At 49.8% G+C, this 22,138-nt stretch overlaps 1 long non-coding RNA gene across 1 annotated transcript; it reads right to left on the reverse strand.

Moving 5' to 3' along the window:
- Nucleotides 1-528: 528 nt before the first annotated feature.
- Nucleotides 529-16,067, reverse strand: LOC123377996. The gene is made up of 4 exons (XR_006582417.1): nucleotides 15,905-16,067; nucleotides 5,915-5,966; nucleotides 3,190-3,387; nucleotides 529-1,299 (listed from the first exon to the last, which is right to left on the reverse strand). It is a non-coding gene; the product is annotated as an uncharacterized LOC123377996 (long non-coding RNA).
- Between the last annotated feature and the right edge of the window lie 6,071 nt (nucleotides 16,068-22,138).

Genomic DNA, 22,138 nt, shown 5'->3' on the forward strand with positions numbered 1-22,138 from the left:
AAGGGGTTAGGGCGCAGGAGGGGTGCAGCACAGGGCTCAGGGCAGGGGGTTGGGGGGCAGGCTCCAGCCTGGTGCTGCTTACCTGGGGCAGCTCCGGGGTGGGAGCGGCTCGTACCAGGGCTAAGACAGGCTCCCTGCCTGCCCTAGCCCTGCGCCGCTCCCGGAAGCGGCTGGCACCACGTCCCTGCGGCCTCAGGGTGGGGGGAGGAAGAGACAGGGACAGAGGGCTCCATGCACTGCCCTCACCTGCGGGTACCTCCCCTGAAGCTGCCATTGGCCGCGGTTCCCCCTTCCCAGCCAATGGGAGCTGTAGGGGGCGGTACCTGCTGATGAGGGCAGTGCACAGAGCCCTCTCCCCCCTGCCCCCCCATGGGGGCTGCAGGGACGTGGTGCTGGCCGCTTCCGCGAGCAGCGCTGGGCCTGCAGCGCCACAGGGGTGGCAATTGCCCGCGGGCCGTAGTTTGCCCACCCCTGTCCTAAGCCAATTCACTGGTAGTTATTGGCATGCCAAGTTATACAACGGGTGGGTGAAAGACAGCTTTCTTCTGTCTTTGTCAGAGGGGGGCCTCTGTCGGATACAGAGAGCACAGTAGTTGTAGGTTAGATGAGTTAAAACGATTTCCCAGACTCTGGTCCTCAAGGCTGTAGCTGGTGGGCTGCAGAAAGCTGACAGGTCCGGTGGTGCTGACTCCCTCCTTGTTTCCAGCTGCTAAATTCCATTGATAGAAGCTAAAAGTACACTAAATACCTTCCTAATTTTGTTCTTCCGTATGAGTAACTGTTGCAGTTGACACAGCATGTGATTGTGAAAGGGAGAGGAAGTTGTTCATGGAAAATCTCCGTATTAAGATGAGATCGCCATTTTCACAAGGGTGGGAGTTAGCCATTTGTAGTGGCTCAGCAGGGGTACCCATGTGCAAAATTGGTCCAATAGAAACCGTGAAAGGGCTGTGTCCAACATCAAGATTGTGTGAGAAATCCAAGTCCCACAGCTAAGCATAGGAGAAACGACTGTCCCAAATGCAGATCACTAGGCCTTCCATTCATCATAATTCAGAGAGAGTTTAAAGTCCATGCATTCAGCACCCACAAACTGTAAGATATGCCTGGTATGTTTGTGTTATTTTATAAAGATAGAAATACAGACCAAAAAAAGTGCCCCCATTCAGCTGCTTTACCCTCAGCATCTCTGGATCTTCTTGCCTGCTGCTCCTCTTCATGGAATGCCCCAACTCCAGGCCAATTGCTATCCTCTCCTCATTCAGTTCCCTCCTAAGGACTCACTTCTTCCACTGTGACCTACAGAGATGAGTCACTGCTATGAACTGTAAAAGCATTTTTCCTGTTATCTTCCTAACTAAATATCTTAATGCATCTTGTCTGCTTATTATTAGCTTGTATGCACCATGAGTAAGGCTATGTTTTAGTGACGGGTATTTTTAGTAAAAGTCATGGACAGGTCATGGGCAGTAAACAGAAATTCACAGCCTGTGACCTGTCCATGACTTTTACTATATACCTCTAACTAAAACTGGAGCTGCGGGTGCTCTGAAGGGGGCAGTCCGGGGTGCCGCAGGTGCTGGGGTACAGTGGCCTGGGACCCCCACTGGTGCTGAGGGAGAGGGTTAGTGGGGCTGGCAGGCTCCCTACCCAGCTGTGGCTGGCATGTCCCTGCAGCTCCTGGGGATGGGGTGGCCAGGGGGGCTCTGTGCTGCTCTCGCCACAAGGGCTGGCTCCACAGTTCCCATTGGCCGGGAACTGCAGCCAGTTGGAGCTGTGGGGGTGGCACCTGCAGGGGCGGGTGGCACACAGAGCCCCCTGGCCCCGCCGTGGAGCTGCAGGGATATGCCAGTGGGAGCTGAGGAGCTCCTTCCCCTCTACCCCCCCTCCCTCCCCCAAGGTAAGCACTGCCCCGCACCCTTATTCCAGCCCTGAGCCCCCTCCCTGCTGGCCCTCGAACCAGCACCGGCCACTGCAGAAGTCACGGAATCTATGACTTCCATGACAGACACGCAGCCTTAACCAGGAGGCATCTGTATCATGGGTCTTGCCCAGCACCAAGAACGTTGTCAATAGTGAATAAATGAATACAGCGAAGGAAAGCCAGATGGAAGCATACATATTTTAAGTTGTTAAATACACAAGTATATATTCTAACCAAAGCATGCACTGTACTTCCCATAACTGACTCTGCACTACCCTGTTAAGCCTATAATAACTGGTTGCAAAATTAAAGTCTTAACTATAAATATGGCTTTGTGTCCACCCCCAAGCTGGTTAACACTGAATAAAAAAAAGTGTTTCTCCCCTGTTAGCGCCTAGGACAATACATAGTTGTCTTCCTGTAACCAGCTTGACACAAATTATTTTGCAGTGTAGAGAGGATCTGCTACCTGGGCCTGTGTAACCACTTTAGCCTGATAGGAACAGCTTGATAGATGTTGATTTATAACCGTGGTGAGTGGACCCCTGACAGCTGTCTTGGGGAAAAGCTGCACTGTGAATAACACTCAGTTGTGTTTGTTGCAACAGATTCAGATAAGAATGTCAAACTAGTTACAGAAATGCAGGTATAGTGTACACAAGGTTTTCCTAGGCACAGATCCTTTTTGAAGTCCTTAGTAAGTTAAGCCTGTCTGTATTTGGGATTCATCAATGCAACCCATATTAAATGGATGAAAAATTGGGTAACTGATGGATCTCAAAAAATAATTGTAAATGGGACGTTGGCTTCCAGTGGGGGTGGCGTCTCAGAGGGATCTGTTCTTGGCCCAGTGCTATTCAATATCTTTATCAATGATTTGGAAGAAAGTATGAAGTCATTTCTGGTAAAATTTGGAGATGACACAAAAACGGGTTAAGACAGTTAAGAGGGGACTTGATCATGATCTACCAGTACCTACACTGAGGTGCTCATTAGTAGCAACATATCCATGGCCTTTTGCTCTATTGCTGTTATGAGGAGCATCGACAATTCACAGTATGGAAAGTGTTCCTGGGGAAACATTGCTTGTAAGTGGCAGTTGCTCTTACAACGTATTGCTGCAAACAAGCATCTACTGTAGTAGAACACTCTTTAGCAGAAAAAAGCATAAGATCAAATGGCTGGAAGCTGAAGCTAGATAAATTCAGATTGGATATAAGGTACAAGTTTTTAACTGAAGGCTATTAACCATTGGTACAACTTACCCAAGATTGTAGTGGATTCTCCATCACTTGAAGTCTTTAAATCAAGACTGCATCTCTTTCTAAAAGATAGACTATAGCTTGAAAAGAAGTCATGGGCTTGATGATCATAACGGTCTCAGCAGAGATTGAGTGGTCCGTAAAAATAACTATTTATAAAGTTATCATTGATGTTAAAATGAAGTTCTCTCCAACCATTTCCTGTTGGTGAAGATAGTAGTGAAGAGAATTACTTTTAGACATCGTTCATTGAAATTCTTTTAGTCTTTTACAAATAAAAAGCTAATTGGTCTTCATATTTTTCTATCCATAGCAAGTTCTAATACATATCTTACCCACATCAGAAGATTTCCTTTATACTATTATTTTTCTATCCTCTGGCAAATTTGAATTCATTTATTGCTTCACAAATTCCATTACCATGCATACATTTATTCATTCAAAATTTAACTTGCAGCCAAGTGCAAATGACATGTTCCCTCCACCCTTCTCTTTAAGTTGCTGCTTGGCCTCTTTCCAGCTCTTCAGAAGAGAGGGGGTAGAGATGCTCTCTTGCAATGTATTAGTAATTTTCTAAGAAAGGGGCATGTTAGAAAACTTAATTATGATGAGTTGAAATTAATCAAATTGTTTTCTTGAAGTCTTTTACGTAAGAACATAACAATGGACATACTGGGTCAGACCAATGGTCCATCTAGCCCAGTATCCTGTCTTCCACCAGTGTCAATGCCAGGTGCTTCCGAGGGAATAAACAGAACAGGGCAATTATTGAGTGATCCATCTCCTGTCACCCATTCCCAGCTTCTGGCAAACAGGCTAGAGACATCCAGAGCATGAGGCATCCCGTACCAAATTGTCTAAGAGCCATTGATGGACGTATCCTCCATGAACTTATCTAATTCTCTTTTGAACCCAGTTATACTTTTGGCTTTCACAACATCCCGTGGCAACAAGTTCTGCAGGTTATGCATTGTGTGAAGAAGTACTTCCTTTTGTTTATTTTAAACCTGATGGCTATTAATTTCATTGGGTGACCCTAGTTCTTGTCAAGTATCAGAGGGGTAGCCGTGTTAATCTGGATCTGTAAAAGCAGCAAAGAGTCCTGTGGCACCTTATAGTCTAACAGACGTATTGGAGCATGAGCTTTCGTGGGTGAATACCCACTTTGTCAGCATGCATGCTGACAAAGTGGGTATTCACCCACAAAAGGTCATGCTCCAATACGTCTGTTAGTCTATAAGGTGCCACAGGACTCTTTGCTGCTAGTTCTTGTGTTATGCAAAGGGGTAAACAACACTTCCTTATTCATTTTCTCAACACCATTCATGATTTTATAGACCTCAATCATACCCCCCCGTTAGTCAACTCTTTTCTCTCCTCATATAGAAGCTGTTCCATATCTTTAACCATTTTTGTTGCCCTTCTCTGTACCTTTTCCAATTCTAATATCTCTTTCTGGAGATGGGGTGACCAGAACTGCATGCAGTGTTCAAGGTGTGGGTGTACCATGGATTTATATGGTGGCATTTTGATATTTACATTTTGGCTATCCCTTTCCTAATAGTTCCTAACATTCTGTTAGCTTTTTGTCTGTCACTGCTGTGACAAAGTTCCTCTTCTACCTTGGTGGGTCCTGTGCTTATTGGCAGATTTGCTCACCTCAGTGATCTTCCCCACAGTCTGGGTCAACTTCTCCTGTGTCTGATCAGGAGTTGGGAGGTTTGGGGGGAACCCGGGCCCACCCTCTACTCCAGGTTCCAGCCCAGGGCCCTGTGGACTGCAGCTGTCTATAGTACCTCCTGTAACAGCTGCATGACAGCTACACCTCCCTGGGCTACTTCCCCATGGCCTCCTCCAAACACCTTTATCCTCACCACAGGACCTTCCTCCTGGTGTCTGATAATGCTTGTACTCCTTAGTCCTCCAGCAGCACACATGCACACACCCCTCCCCCTGGACTGGAGTGAGCTCCTATTTAAACCCAGGTGCCCTGATTAGCCTGCCTTGATTGGCTGCAGGGGTTCTAATCAGCCTGTCTGCCTTAATTGGTTCTAGTAGGTTCCTGATTACTCTAGTGCAGCCCCTGCTCTGGTCACTCAGGGAACAGAAAACTACTCATCCAGTGACCAGTATATTCCCCCTCTACCAGATTCCTGTACCACACTGGTTTGGATCCGTCACACTGCACACTGAGTAGTTGTTTTCAGAGAACTACCCACAATGACGCCAAGATCTTTCTTGAGTGGTAACAGCTAATTTAGATTCCATCATTTTGTATGTATAGTTGGGATTGTTTTCCAATGTGCATTACTTTGCATTCATTAACATTGAATTTCATCTGCCATTTTGTTGCCTAGTCACCCAGTTTTGTGAGATTCCTTTGTAACTCCTTGCAGTCTCCTTTGCACTTAACTATCCTGAGTAATTTTGTAACATCTGCAAATTTTGGCATCTCATTGTTTACCCCTTTTTCCAGATCATTTAAGAATATGTTGAACCGCACTGGTCCCAATACAGATCCCTGGGGGACACCACTATTACCTCTCTCCACTCTGAAAACTGACCATTTATTTCTGTGGTTTGTTTCCTATCTTTTAACCAGTTACTGATCCATGAGAGGACCTTCCCTATTATCCCATGACTTCTTTTAAAGTATAAGATATTTGATCAGCTCAGTATAGCAGGAACAAGGAAGAAAGCCAGTGGCAACAATAAGAGGAAAACTAACCTTGTAGCTCAGCTGTATGATTCAGTCCATATTTCAGCTGCTCAGCATGGGACTCGTCAACATAAGAAAATGAACCATAGAACACAAAATTCATTATAGTCATCACCTTTGAAAATATTATACTGGGTGTGAACAGCCATAATTTCCTAGAGACCTTGCTTTACATTTCAACCCACACATATGTGGGAGTGACATAAAAGTAACTATAGTAGCCTTGTTTCACCAAATCCAATGGCCAGTTGCAGAGTTCATGGGCTTCCCTTGGATATTATGATCCTAGATTCACACACCTTCCCATCTGCATCTGGTCCATAAATAATCTGAATTGATTCAAGTCTCTTTACTTAAATTTGGTATTATTCCTAAATATGCTTTCCATGCAGGAAGTTCTTTTTGGCTCTTTCCCTACACAGACCAGTCCTAACCTTGTTGCTGTCTGTCACCATACACTTCACAAGCTCCTTTAAATGTAGCATTCTCTTACTTGTGAATTGGCCAGTCCATCCTACAGAATAATAAAAATTATTCCTCCTGGATATGTACTCTCTCCCCTATGGTAATTCATAGACTATATACCAACTCCAGCTTCCCCACACATGACATAGTGCATTCACCAGGTAAAAGACAAACGTCATAACACAATGGTCAGGCTGCTGGTGTGCTGTGAACACTACTTATGCTGACAATGTTTCATTGTTATTGTGGTCCCCCGTCTACCTGTATCTACTTCTTGTCTCGTCTGACAGAATGTACCTCTGTATTCACACACTATTGTAATAATCTTTGTACAGAGTATGCCTTGTAAGGTGTCATTTGAAAACTCTTAATTTGCTGATCATTATTGTCCTGGTAAAGCATGTGTGGCAACATTGTATGTGAAGTTATAAGATTCCATTGCATGGTGTTAACACATGTCCCAAATCCCAGAGCCCTGCCCAACCTGAGGTTGGCAAACAGGTCTGTCCTAAACAAAACAACAAACAAACAAAAAAGTGCACTCTGCTTAATTTGTATTTAAGCAGTAAACAATGTCATAAAGCAGAAAGGGAAACAAAGAAAGCTCAAATAGGTGAGGGGGAAAAAGCAACAGGTAACATTCTTCCATATAGATTCTTTCCCAGCTGGACACCAGGAGACAATGTTTTTCAGGAGAGGGACTGAAACTATAAACAGAGGGACAAACACCCCAAGCCCCCCCCCCCTTGCCCATTACATTCACTGTGCCTGAAGCACCCAAGGAAGCAAGTATTGGAGAAAGGGTCCTCACCTACAGGGTTTGATGAGTCAGACTGCTGAAAGCATCTGATGAGAAATGTTGCTTGAATGTAATACAGTTTTAAGATGTGTTAATAAACGTCTTATCTTTATTTCTGACTTTTATGCCTCATTACTTGTACTCTTGTAAAATCTCTGTAGTTAATAAACTTGTTTTATGGTTTATCTAATCTGGTGTATTTAAATTGAAGTATCTGGGAAACTCCATTTGGAGTGACAAGTTTTGTGCATATTTTTGTATTAAAGAAATAACAGATTTAATATAACTTGTATTTTCCAGGAGAGGACTGGGCAGTACAGGACATACATTTCTGGGGGGAAAATCTAAGACCTGGGATGTGTTGGGGTCATGCTGCAGTATAACCAAGGGTGGTGAGCGCCAGAGTATAACCCGTGTGTGGCTGGCAAGCTGCAGTTACACACAGACACTCAGGGTGTGACGTGCCTGCTGGAAGGCTGTTTGTGAGCGGCCCAGATGGGAGGTAATTCAGCAAGGCATTGTAAGGCACCCAACACTGCAGGACAGGGGCAACAGCCCCAACTGGTCTGGATTGTACCTTGGTGTGTCTCAGTCTCATACTTAGATTGTAAACTCTGAGGGCAGAGACCACCTCTTTCGTATGTGTTCAGTGCCTCACTCAATGGGGCTAGGGCCTAGGAGGTGCTGCAATATGAATAATAACCAAATAATTTGGCCTTAAAAAAAATCTGTAATAGGGTCCAGGCCTTACACTTCAGATCATAACTTAATCGGCACCCAAGGAGATCAGTAACAAGTTGTCAAGTTTTATACCAAGTAAACACTCAAATACTCGTAAATTAGATAAAACAAAATACGCTTGTTACTTTCAAACTTTGTATGTGAGCACATCCTGCCACACGAAAGCTTATGCTCAAATAAATTTGTTAGTCTCTAAGGCCTGGTCTACACTAAGGGAGGGTGGGGGTCGAACTAAGGTACGCAACTCGAACTACCTTAGTTCGAAGTACTCACCCGTCCAGACGCCGCGGGATCGAAGTCCACGGCTCCCCCGTCGACTCGAGGTGGAGTTCCGGAGTCGACGGGAGCGCGTTCGGAGTTTGAACTATCGCGTCTAGATTAGACGCGATAGTTCGAACTCCGAGAAGTTGAACACTACGCGTTGACCCGGCAGGTAAGTATAGACGTACCCTAAGGTGCCACAAGGGCTCTTGTTCTTTTTTTGAAGATTCACGGGGCCAGAGCAAGTGAGAGGGCAGCACTGGCAGACTGTTGAGCATTAGGCCTGTCAGGGATAACATTGCCCCATTCCCTGATGTCTGGGAGTTGCCTGGCTTTTAGGGACTGATGCAGCCACCCACACTCAAGCAGCGAAGCACCTTATTATGGGCTACATTCTGCCACCCTTACAATGGTCAGTACCAATGGGTACCACATGAGCAATGGGGATGGAACCTGACCTTTCATTTGCAGCAGTGGAGATATTTCCTGCAACATTATTGATTAGCTTAAAAGGGCTTGGGCCCCATTTATCATAGAAAAGTTTCCAGAGGATTGAAAAAAGTGGGCCTAGTGACAGCTCAGGCAGCAAACATCCTAAGCGAGCCTGGCTTTTGCCCCATAGTCTGTCCCAATTTGCACATTTTAAAATGCAGTGCAGTGCCAGCTCCCAGAAGTGCTTTCACTCTCAGAGGAAATTTGCTCAAGATGCTTTTCCAAGTGCTTTCAACAGAAAAATGCTGGATCCCCAACGTTTCACACAGTTCTTAGATCAAAAGCCATCCCTATCGACACTGGTCATGGAAACGATTCTTACACCCCCCGCAGTAAATACGTGCTGTGGTTTTAACAGTAGGGAAGGAACAAAGCAAGAAGGATTATAGCTACTGCACTTAAGAGGTTTTGTTCAGCTGACCGAAGCTGGTTGTGTAATCCTGGATAGTTTTTATACAAACAACCTAGGACAGGGCCATTATTAAGCATCTACCTACCCACTCAGCCTGCTACTGTAGTGCCACTGTGCCTCTCTCTATTTCCATCCATTCCAGTAATCCCCCACACACGGCTCTTGGACACTGTTTCCTTGTGTATATACGCTACCTCATCATTTTTGTACCGTAGTTAAATGGCCTTTAGGACTGGTGTCACCCACGCAGCCTTCTAGATCCAGGACCTTTCACTTACTGCTGGACATGGACAGCCCCCACGTGGCTGCACTCTGATCCCCAGCCTCCCCTTCCAGTCTTCCTGCCCCCAGCCGTGCCGTGAAACACACTCTAATGTGGTCTCCGTCACCCTCAGGCACCACTTCCCTAGAAAACTGAACTGTCTATGTAGCGTACAAAGGGCTGGTCAGTGGTTTGAGCAGGGGCCTGAGATTCATGACTTCTTGAGTTCCAGCTCTGGCTCTGCTGGTATCTCCCGCGGGGTGGAGTTACCCCCGGTTCTCGTTTCCCCAGGCTGGTCTACACTGCGCGTGGGAGAGAGCTTCCAGCCCGGGCCCACACACGTGAGTAGGGCTTGAGCTAGCACTGAAACGCTGTCTAGACATCGCTCAGGCTCAAGCTCACCCCCTCCCCTAGGGCAACCAGACAGCAGACATGAAAAATCGGGAGGGGTGGAGGGGTGATAGGAGCCTACATAACAAAAATACCCAAAAATCAGGACTGTTCCTATAAAATCAGGACATCTGGTCACTCTACCTAAGGCCGAGAGCCCAAGCTCCAGCCCAAGCTCCCCCAGCTATTTTTAGCACCTAGCACAAGCCCGACTCACACGAACCTGTGGCCCTGGGCTAGGCGGCTCATTCCCAGATGCAGTGTAGACGTACCCGTAGCTACCTGACCGGCTGTTGTTTCCTAGTTACTGTCTGCCAGGCACCACAGCTGTGGCAATCGCACCGATTATTAATTATCCAGGAAGCCGCTGGTGGTGTACGAATGTCACCTCCACCCCGACAGGGAGTGCCCAGGCATCTCTTCACTAAGGGGATTTATTTTTCTTTTGGAGTTAGAGCCACACAAACCCACTGAGCCAGCTCCTGTGCTGACGTTCAGCCCAGGCAATCCCATTGTAAGCCCAGTGTTTGGCCTGTTGCACTTTGCACACACTCGCTACTCACCACCAAGCTCACGAGCCCAGGACATGCAGGACCCACACAATGCAGGGTGGTGGTTTCATTTCACTGAATGGCATTAAACTGGCTTTTGTTGCTGAAGCAACCTCCTGAAAACACGCCCTCACTTGGCACAAATAGAGGCTGAGCCTGAGTAAACCGTTGTCTGCTCTATTTTCCTATGCAGTAGTCAAGCTGAAAGGGGACAGCAGGGTGGAGAAGTGGGCTTACCTGCCGCTAACAGAGTTCATCCCCCTCCATAGCTAGTGGCAACCCATCACCAGCCCCACCAGGGATGGCTTTATAACAGTGCTTCTGAGAGCCCGGTGGTTGCCTTTGGAATACACTAGACCAGCGGTTCTCAAACTTCACTGCAACGTGACCCCCCGCTTCTGACAAAAAGGAGGGGGGACTGAAGCCTGAGCTCCCCTGAGCCCTGCCCCCCCGGGGGTGGGGGGCAAAGCCCAAGCCCCGGTGCCCCAGACAAGGGCTTTAGTCCCAGCCAGGGGTCCTGTAACCTGAGCCTGGCGCCTGCCGCCGAATGTCGGGGCTTGGACTGGGGCCCCAGCAAGTCTAGGTCAGCCCTGGCAACCCCATTAAAATGGGGTCACAACCCACTTGGGGTCCCGACCCACAGTCTGGGGACTGCTGCACTAGATGATACCGGGGGGATGCAGTTCCTACATTTTGTCCCGGATGGAATTTTCCTCAGAACACACTCCCCCACCCTACAGGGATAAGATTCCCCTTTCTGAACCTTTCCCAGGTCAGACACTGCTCCTAGGAAGTGTTTCTTGCAGTAGCTCTAACAAAACATTGGAGCCTGGTGCATATCGGCAGTTTGAGATGGTTTGAAATGAAAATGATTGTACCTATCGATTCAGCTGGCATCCCACAACTCTAACACACACACACACACACACACCCCTTCATGTGCTTGCTGAAACAAATGTGTGCTGAATAAGTGCAGTATCTAATGCTGGAGATACACCTCTGAGGCCAGTGCAAAGGATAACACAGTGAACTTTACAAACATTGTGCCATTTGCCAGCCTGCAAACAAAGTCATCCAGCTCCATCTCTTGCTACCAGTAAAGGTGATAAATAGTCTGGCAGGGGGAATTGTGCAGCCAGGGAGAAAATTGCTACCACCCCCTGTCCAAAGTCTACTGTGGATAGAATAGCAGGGTTGGAAGAGACCTCAGGAGGTGGCTAGTCCAACCCCCTGCTCAGAGCATGGCTAATCCCCAAATGGGGGCCCTCAAAGATCAAACTCACAACCCTGGATTTAGCAGGCCAGGGCTCAAACCCCTGAGCTATCCCTGCCCCCTCACAGTGTAGATGTTTAGCCTCATGGCCATGATCCAGAGAGGTATCAGTTTAACAGCTGATCCTTGACAGAGGAAGTAACTCGATTCTGTCCTGGCAGGAGATTGCAAGCAATGCTCTCAAGCTGGTTTTCCTCCATAGCTGCTAATGGAGGAAGTAGAGGAGGAGGGCTCATTTTCCCCTGACATTGCACTATTAATCTTATAGAATTTTAATTCACTAGAGCACAACCTTACACCCATTTATTGGGATCAGTGCCACAGATTGATTTGCTGCTGTGTATCTGGAGAGAATAGTCTTTTTAAAGCACTGCCACCAAGCCACACATACTGGTTCAGTTCACCACACCCTGCTGCTATCCAAAAGTGACTGAAGGAGATTTGAAAGCATGAAACAAGAAAGATTTGAGGCCTATTGTAAGCATACACAGCAGTCAATGAGAGGACAACATGTACCCCAGCACTCCTCATGTTGGGCCCTGAGCTAAGGACCTCAGCAAATCTCTTGTATGGCTTTCTGGAAGAGGAACAAAGAGATATAGACCAGGGGTAGACAACCTATGGCATGGGTGCTGAAGGCAGCACATGAGCTGATTTTCAGTGGCACTCACACTGCCTGGGTCCTAGCCACTGGTCTGGGGGGGCTCTGCATTTTAATTTAGTTTTAAATGAAGTTTCTTAAACATTTTTAAAACCTTATTTACTTTACATATAACAATAGTTTAGTGATATATTATAGACTTATAGAAAGAGACCGTCTAAAAACGTTAAAATGTATGACTGGCACGCGAAACCTTAAATCAGAGTGATTAAATGAAGACTCAGCACCGCACTTCTGAAAGGTTGCCAACCCCTGATATAGACCATTTGAAAGACAAATACACTACAATCCCAAATGGAAAAATCTGTGACACTTGTATTTTCATGTCTGATTTTATAAGCAAGTAGTTTAAGTCAGGGGAAACTTAGTGGTACACAAGACAAATCAGACTCCTGAAAGGGATACAGTCGTCTGGAAAGGTTGAGGCTGAGCCACTGGTCTATCCCATCCTGGCCCCAATAAATGAAGTGGGGTATAGGATATAATTGGGTCCCAGGACTAAATCAAAATGATCCCTAAGGGCCACTTGAGGAGGTATCAGGAGGACAGAGTTTCAGCTTGGCTGCCCCCCAGAATTGAGCATATATGTCTATAGCTATGGAACCTGAGGCTGGAAGGGTTGTGACAGAAACGAATTCTCCGTTAGACTCATACAGGCAGGTTCATCTCAACCAGCAGATTTCACAGAAACAGATTTTTCTCTAGGGCTCACTGAGAGAAGCCCCTCCTGAGTGCTTGAAAGGGAATCGGGCAGGGAGAGAAATAACTCCTAAGGGATTTGGATGGGAGTAAAAACGGGAAAGAATCCTTTCAAAGCACAGCAGTCACATGAACTCGGTCCACTCCTCTGGTGGCATTTCCAGCGTGGTGCCAGTCAGTGACTCTGTGGTGTTCATAGAAAGGAAGACAGAATCACTGGGCAAAAAGAGACCTGTCTTTCCTGGGCAGTAATAATTAAACTGCTATTGCAAAGTGACACGAAGGCCCATCCTACAACTAACTGGAGTTACAGCATCCTCTGGGCTGAAATTCTGCCAGTTTTGACTCAAGGCCCTGGTTAAAGAAGGAGAGGGGGTGGAAACTGCAGGATCACCGTAGTCCTGCACTAGTCTTGCCCACATCTATCCCTTTCCCCAGGTTCTCTCCAGGTCTCGGTCCAGTCTGGTTTTCAGTGACTTATGCAGCAGAATCCCCTCACATCCCTGGGGAGACGACTCCCCAGTCCAGTGGACTCACTGCGAGAAGACAAGCAGCACAGCAGGCCTGAGATCACCCCTCTGAATACAATGCAGACACTTGATGCAGTAGCTGCAGCATCAAGTAGCTGATTGTGTCCAAGTCCTTCTCTCTCCCCCCTCCCCCTGCCTTGACCTCAGAGGCTGCTGTTGGACTGGGGCCAAGCAGGAGGAGGTGCTGCTGGCGCTCGCCGTAGCCCCAGGGTTAGAGCACTAGCCTGGGCTGGGAGAGCCCCGGGTCTGATTCCCAACTCTGCCTGAGGGGAAGACAGGATTTGAACAGGGGTCTCCCACATCCCAACCACTGGGCTAAAAGCTGGCCCGTGGGCACCAGAACCAGCACCTCCTCCCTCTCCTCCCGGCATTCTGTGCCTGCCTCACGCCCACAAGAAACGGCTGCGCTGCCTGTCCCTGGGGCAGGTTCCCATTCACAGCTCAGAGCCAGGCGCCTCCCCAGATGTGGGTGCCAAACTCTGCAGAAGAGGCAGGGCTTAGCACCCCCCACCTCTGGTCAGCAACTCCCATGGCTAGCTTAAGGGGCTCCCAGCAGCCAAGCCCATCCTAAAGGCCTGTGTCTCTGCCCCGCTGGGGAGCCCAGCTCTGCGGGGCGGATTGCTGTCTGTTCCTGTGGTTATCTAGGCACCTAAAAGCTCCGGGCCACCGATGCTGGGCTTTGCACCACATGAGCCCCTTCCTGGATCCAGGCCCAGAGCATCCAAACTCCCCACACCCACCCACTGGGAGCTCTGACCTTATTCCCCAAGCCCGGCTTCCCGGAGCTCTTCCTGTATGCCCTGTTTGGAGCAAATGGCCTCCTGTGTCAGCACGATGCAGGAGTAATTATCCACCCTGTATCTTGGTGCCCCTGGGCTGTAGGCGACTCCGCAGCAGGGCCAGTGAGCGGCTCATCAGGACTGTGGTACGGGGCCTGGCTACACAAGCATCCAGAGATTTTCTGGTGGCTGGTTTACAGACACCCTGCAATCGAGGGGTTACAGCAGGGATGCAGAAGTCTGGACTCTTGGGTTCTCTTTCCAGCTTTGACACCCATTCGCTCGGTGATCTGGAGCAAGGCACCTATCCTCTCTGTGCCTCAAGCCCCAGGCAAGCTGTGAGGATTACATAAGAACATAAGAACATAAGAAAGGCCGTACTGGGTCAGACCAAAGGTCCATCTAGCCCAGTATCTGTCTACCGACAGTGGCCAATGCCAGGTGTCCCAGAGGGAGTGAACCTAACAGGCAATGATCAAGTGATCTCTCTCCTGCCATCCATCTCCATCCTCTGACGAACAGAGGCTAGGGACACCATTCTTACCCATCCTGGCTAATAGCCATTTATGGACTTAGCCACCATGAATTTATCCCGTCCCCTTTTAAACATTGTTATAGTCCTAGCCTTCACCACCTCCTCAGGTAAGGAGTTCCACAAGTTGACTGTGCGCTGCGTGAAGAAGAACTTCCTTTTATTTATTTTAAACCTGCTGCCTATTAATTTCATTTGGTGACCCCTAGTTCTTGTATTATGGGAATAAGTAAATAACTTTTCCTTATCCACTTTCTCAACATCACTCATGATTTTATATACCTCTATCATGTCTCCCCTTAGTCTTCTCTTTTCCAAACTGAGGAGTCCTAGCCTCTTTAATCTTTCCTCATATGGGACCCTCTCTAAACCCCTAATCATTTTAGTTGCTCTTTTCTGAACCTTTTCTAGTGCTAGAATCTCTTTTTTGAGGTGAGGAGACCACATCTGTACACAGTATTCGAGATGTGGGCGTACCATGGATTTATACAAGGGCAATAATATATTCTCAGTCTTATTCTCTATCACCTTTTTAATGATTCCTAACATCCTGTTTGCTTTTTTGACCACCTCTGCACACTGCGTGGACATCTTCAGAGAACTATCCACGATAACTCCAGGTGTTAATTGGTTAACACCTCTGAAGCGCTTCTGCAGGAGTTTTCTAAGGAGACTTGCAGGAACTGCCTTCCCTCCAGAGCTCCCCAGGCCTTGTCTGCCGCTTCAGGGAGGTGCTGTTCACCCCACGGGGACCCACCAATGCTTTCTGCATGTTGATAGCACCTTTCATCTCCAGAGCGAGGCAGCCGTTCACCAGCACAGCCTCCCCACACTGCTGGCAGCTCGCCTCGCAACAGTCCCGCTAGGAGAGAGCAGGCTGAGGGGGTACCTGGCTCACCCATAGCCAGCAGACGCCTCCTGGAGGTGTCTGGTGCAGAGGGCAGCATGGCCTCCCCCTGCTCAAATATCAGGCATCAGGCTACCCCCAGTCAAGACATCAGCTTAAAAATCATGAACTAAATAAGTAAAAATCCTGGCTCTTGTCCTGGGGTCTGAGCCTTTCGGCCACACGTGGGTCACCCTTTCCCACCTTTCTCCACAGCAACAAATGCTGGAAATGTCACTTGTCTCCAGAAAGGCTGAGCCTCTCACCTGCTCGCTTGGTGCCAGGTGCAGCGGTTTTCAGCATATCACCAGACTTGCTCTGAAATCCCAGCTCAGGAACAGGTAGGATCATGGCCAGTCATGGTGAGTTTGTTTGAGTCTCCTGCTCTCTTCCCAGGCCCCCACCAACAAATGGTCCCTCCCACCCAGACACAGCTGTGACAAAGCAGAACAGGCAGCTTTGATGTCTCCTCACCCTGGCAAAGTCCCCATTTATAAGGTGAAACCAGGCCAGGGGATCCTCCACAGCCCTCCTGCCCCGCCCTTATTAGCACAAGAAATGACTAATTCCTTTTGCCTCCTTAAGCAGGTTCCAGGCCTGCAGCTGTTGGGTGGATTCCTGCAGCTCTGCACAGGCCAGGTGTGTTCTAACCGAAGGATGGGCCAAGGCTCTAGCTCAGGGATTGGCAACCTTTCAGAAGTGCTGTGCCGAGTCTTCATTTCTTCACTCTCATTTAAGGTTTCACGTGCCAGTCAGACATTTTAACGTTTTAGAAGGTCTCTTTCTATAAGTCTATAATACATAACTAAACTATTGTTGTATGTAAAGTAAATAAGGTTTTTAAAATGTTTAAGAAACTTCATTTAAAATTATATTAAAATGCAGAGCCCCCCCCAGACCGGTGGCCAGGACCCAGGCAGTGTGAGTGCCACTGAAAATCAGCTTGTGTGCCGCCTTCGGCACGCGTGCCATAGGTTGCCTACCCCTGCTCTAGCTGCATGTGTGCTGCTGCCTGGCTGGTGCGCTCCCATGGGCCTGGAGCGAGCAGGGGTGGAGGAAAGTCCAGGTGTATTTTCACAGGACACCTTTGTGGGCCCCCAGGTGGGAATCCCTTCCTGTGCTTTCATGTGAGGCACCCTGGGGCCCTGTGTGCTGCAGGGGGGTGCACAGCACCTCGGCCACAGGCCTTGCCACTACCAAAGACCTTGGAGCCCTGTAGGCAACTGTGACTAGGGCCTAGGCCATTCCCTCTGGATGTTGCAGAAATGGCCCAGCTGCTCAGGGTGTCCCTCCAGCAAGCAGTGGGGAGAGACCCTCTGCTCCCCACTCCAGCCCTGCAGCAGCCACCCTGGGACTGGGCGGGGGGGGGGAGAAGCCTCTGGAACTGCAGAAGGAGCATGGGGGTGGGGGAAGTGGGGAAGGGCAGTGATGGGCAGATGTGGGAAGGAGAGTTCCTTAATAAATCTGGGCACCTTAATAAAAATCACCGTAATAAATCTGGGTGAGGGGGCGATGCTACTTGTCTCTCTCTTGCACACACACAGAGAAAGGGGGGAGGGGTTTGAGTGATTACAAAGAAAGCAGTTCAACTTCCCTGAGAAATCAGGGTCAGTCCGAGAGGGTCCAGACGAAGTCGCTTCTCAGTTCACGAGCCAGAAAGAACCACAGAGAATCGTTCTCATGCAGACAGAGCTATGAACAGGAATATACATCGGTGAGGTCTTGATATGGTGCAGCCTGGCTCCCGTGCGACATGCCCTTCGTGCCTAGGGTACCATGTCTACACTTGAAGCACCACAGCGGCCCGGTTACAGAGCTGCAGCTGCACCGCTGTGGAGCTTTGGTATGACGTCCCGTTGCTGTAGTTAATCCACCTCCCCGAGAGATTCTTCCATCAGCTTCAGGCTGTCTATGCTGGGGGCGAGGTCAGCAGAGCTACACTCTTGGGGGGTGGGTTGGATTTTTCACACCTCTGAGAGATACAGCTGTGCCAATGTATGTTCTCAGCGTAACCAGCCTAAGCGGGTGCCCAGCTCCACACTATCTGGGTGCATTTTAAAGCCTTAAATTGGATCAATTAACATTTCAAGGACCATGACCAATACCCTCTGCTGCCCACAATGTTTAACCAACCAGCCAGCTAGGAACCCTGGATTACATCATTCACTCAACAGGAAGAGACTAGAAACACTGTGACTTGGAGCTCGCCCTGCCTGCGACCAGGAAGGGAATTCACGAGGGGGCAGATCTGCTGGTGAGAGCCCCTAAGCCCCACTTCCCACCAGCTCCCCCTTGGGATGTGGCACGCCAGCCGCCCAAGGAGTTGGAGATGGGGGCAGTGACTCCACAGGAGAACCTGGTGCCTGTATGCAGCAGGCTGTTGAGATCCCGGGCAGTCACCTGGCAGCCAGCACACTGGGGAGGGGGTTTCATCACCCCAGAGCAGCTGCATTCTGGACCAGGTGGCTTTGTCCCAGGCAAGAGTCTAAACCAAGAGGTAACAAAGGCCCTGGTCCAGGCCAGAGCCACACAGGAAAGGCGCCAGTGCAGGCTCCTGCCGCCCATAAGTAAAAACAATCGTTTCCTGGTGACCAAACCACCTGGGAGTGCAGTGCAGGGAGGAGCCGAGGGTAAGCCTGTGCCTGCAGGCTAATGGTTGGGTAGATGCCTCAGTCAACAGAGCACTTCCCCCACCATGAGACTGTGACCCTCAGCACCAAAACCACAGGCCTCCCACCACGAAGGAGCGCCCAGATTAGCTGGCGGCAGTAGTAGGCCCTTACCCACTTTGTGGACCAGGTGCTAGAGGGGGACACTTGACATGCTCAAGGTGGCTGTCAGGTGAAGCTTATCCCAAGGACTCAGATCGCCACCTACATGCTGATTCTGCCGCCTCCCCAGTGGGCGAGAAGAAGATCTCTGCGGTGCCACGGTGCAGCCCTGTGCTGGCTGAGCAAGAGGGTTGCAGCTCAGTATATGCACTGATGGCTTTGCAGCCTGTATTGTCTCCCCATCTTCCCCAGCAGTTGCTGAACAAAGAGCTGACGGAAGCGAGCCCCTCGGGCGAGAAGGCTCAGCACTGATCAGCCCCCTCTGGGAGGGGTCAGTGCCCCCTGAAAGCACCCGGCCCGCCCCTCCACAGCCAGGGCCTGCGGTCATGGCACCAGTGCGTCGCCAGTGCCAAAGGCTGCTGGGATCGTGGGCAGTATCAGCAAGGACATCTAGCCTCTGTCCATTGTCTGCAGAGATGGCCAGCCATAGCGCTGGCTCCATTCCTGTGCCACAGCCCAGGCTGAGGCTGACTGCCCGGGCACAATGGCCATGAGGATGTTTGGAGCTGGCCAGCCACCAGCTTCCTCACAATCATCTGCACAACGGGGAGCTTCGAGCAGGCGGCAGCTGGCCAGGACACTGACGTCCAAAGTCAGTCTCGCCTGGCTCAGGAAAAGCTTGTGTAGGAGGAGGGACTGGAGGCAAGGAACGGGACTGAATGTCAATGGTGCAGGCAAAAGATCTGCCCCCAGTGTTCAAAGCCATCTAGCACCGGAGAAGCCCAGAGCTACGTAAGCACGGCAGCTGCTTTCTGTCAGCCCAGGGAGCAGCTTGCCTGTGAGTGGCCCCAGGTAACTCGCCAAAGCCTGTGTCAGAGCCCCAGTGCATACTGGGAGTTCCTGGCTCCCAATCCCGCTGTCAGCTCACACCTGGCTCCCAGTGTGCAATGCACACACTGCTGAGAGGCAGCGGCAGTAGGAGAGCGGCGTTCTCTTTGCAACGAGTTCTGCAAAATGAAGGTGGCCTCGTGCATTCCCACCCCAGGCCGTTGTTCGGAGAAAGAACAGGAAAATATCATCAGGGCATCAAGTGGGGGTTATAAGGCAGGAAAAAGGGAAACTAGATCTTTTAAATGTAGCCAATAAATGCTGCTAGATTGACTCTGCATTGGGAGTTGTGTAGGGTCACGTTACCCGTTTAGTTAACGAGGCTCACGAAGATAATGATAGGCCAGAATTCAACCCGCAGAAAATGAGCTCTGAACAATAGGCCAGTCGCTCCAGATGGACGTGCCTTCAGCAGCAGGGCTGGGTCTGGGCATTATCTCCCTGAGAAAACCAACTGCAGAGACCTGCAAATCCCTGTGCTAGGACACAGAACAGCTCCTCACCACCCATTGTGTTATTAAAAGCCAAAGTTCTTGGCAGACTTTCAGGGTAAGAAGTGGGATTCTGATGGCAATGCCATTTGCGGGTCCTATTGGCCCTTTGTTAGCAGAGCTCAGCATGGGTCTCAGAACTGCTTGTGCACAGGGGGGATTGCCCGTTGAGGGACTTGCAGCAGCTCTGGCTGAGTTGTGCTGCTGGCAGGTCTGTGCCTGAAGAGCCAGATAAAGGTGTGCGGTTGGCTGACAATAGGAAACCTTCCTTAGCCCTCAGAATCACTTGTCCCAGGGGCATGAAATGTCGGGAGTACACCGTGTTTTCATGCTGTGAAACAGGACAATGTTTATCCGCTTTCAGGGGCGTTGTGAGCGAATCTGATGGAAGAGGCACCATATGTGCTAAGCATTAACACATCATGTGGGATTAACTACAGCCAAGGAATGGAACAGGCGATGCATGTGACCGGCCGAAGGGGATGACTGATTAATCACAGAATAGAAGTGATGGGCTGGAAGGGACCTCAAGAAGTCATCAAGTCCAGCCCCTTGCGGTGAGCAGGGCCAAGTAAACCTGGACCATCCCTGACAGGGGTTTGTCCAGCCAGTTCTTAAAACCTCCCGTGACGGGGATCCCACAACCTGCCTCGGAAGCCTGCCCCAGAGCTTACCCACCCTGAGAGCTGGAAAGTTGTTCCCTAATGTCTCATCTAAATCTGCCTTGCTGCAGATAAAGCCCGTTCTTCTCGTCCTACAGTTGATCACTGTCCTCTCCGTAACAGCCCCTATGATAGTTGAAGACCCTCCTCGAGTGCCCCTGCAGTTTGCTTTTCTAGCAGCTAACCAGGCCCAGGATGTGAACCCTTTCCTCAGAGCTCAGGCTTTCTAAACTGGTCAGCATTTTTGTTGCTCTCCTCTGGACTCTCTCCACTTTGTCCACAACTTTCCTGAAGAGGGGCCCCCAGAACTGGACACAGTCCTCCCGCTGAGGCCTTACCAGTGCCGAGCAGAGCAGGACCATCACCTCCCGTGTCTTTATGACATTGCGGGGTGCAAGCCAGACCAGAGAGGGGCTGTGTCATCCCTTCCCTGCAACCTGGGGGACCTCACAATCTAAGTTCCCTCTAAGCTGCATGGCTGTGCGGCCGCCCAGCATCTACCGAGTGCTGCACACTCCACGAGCCCCTCCCCCCACTGCCGCGCTCCTCCTGCCCTCTGCCTTGGAGCCCCTGGGCCGCTGCTCCCGGGAGCCTGATGTCAGGGTGTCCCCCTCCCTCCATCCTCCTGCCCCTGCAGCCCATCTCTGTGTGGAGAGTGTGGGGGGGGGCATGACAGGGCTGAGGAGTGGGGTGTGGGATGGAGCTTGCTGGCGGCTGCTGCTGTGTCTGCACAAGCAGGCTTCAGACTGGTGAGTGCCGAGCTACTTAAAGGGGCAGCGTCTCTCTCTCTCTCTTTCTCACAGAGAGGGAGATTTTAAGTGAGCATAAGTACAAGGCACTAAATTCAGCAATGGCTACAGGAGACATAACGATAAACACTTTCTAGTGCTCAAACTTAACAAGCTAGACTTGGGTCAAGGTGAGAGTCTTACCACATGTTCCCAGTAACAGGGCTGATGCCCAAATTCTCAGGCCAGGCTCTGCCCCCAAAGTCCAAAGGCTCCTTCTTCTGTTGTCTTAGCGGAGAGAGAAATGGATCAGGAGAGAGCCCTTGCGGTGGTGTTGCCCCGCACTGTATAGTCCAGTCCCCCTTTTGCAATGCATTTTCCTGAGGGCTACCCCAGATCAAGTGCATTCCTGCTGTGAGGCTGGAGTTACGGAGTCTCACTCCCAGTGAAAGAGGTTCCATGCTGCTGTTTGCTAAGAGGCAGCTCTGTCTGTTCCCACCCCGCTTCCTTGCCAAAGAATGCCCATTTGACGGGGGATGGCCCATCAGCTTTGATGACACCTGGCTAGAGGCAACAGCTTGTCCTTTGTCTGGTTTCCCCAGGCTTGTCTGGTAACTACACTGCAGACCCAATATCCGCTTATGTTATAACTCCACATAGAATGTTACTGCACCTTCAGCGTGGTATTGTTATTGACAGTGAGTTAGTAGTATTCAAAGGATACCTCACAAGGCATATTCTGTACAAAGACTATTACAGTCGTGTGTAGGGTGTGAATACAGGGGTGTATTCGGTCACAGTCTTGTATACGACACTTCTGTTCAGGGCCGGCTCCAGGCACCAGCTTAGCAAGCAGGTGCTTGGGGAGGCAACTCTGGAGCGGGGCGGCACTTTCAGCTATTCAGCGGCAATTCGGCGGCGGGTCCCTCACTCCGGCTCGGCGCGAAGGACCTCCCACAG

This window comes from Mauremys mutica, chromosome 9 (genome assembly GCF_020497125.1).
Source record: "Mauremys mutica isolate MM-2020 ecotype Southern chromosome 9, ASM2049712v1, whole genome shotgun sequence".
Lineage (NCBI taxonomy): Eukaryota > Metazoa > Chordata > Testudines > Geoemydidae > Mauremys > Mauremys mutica.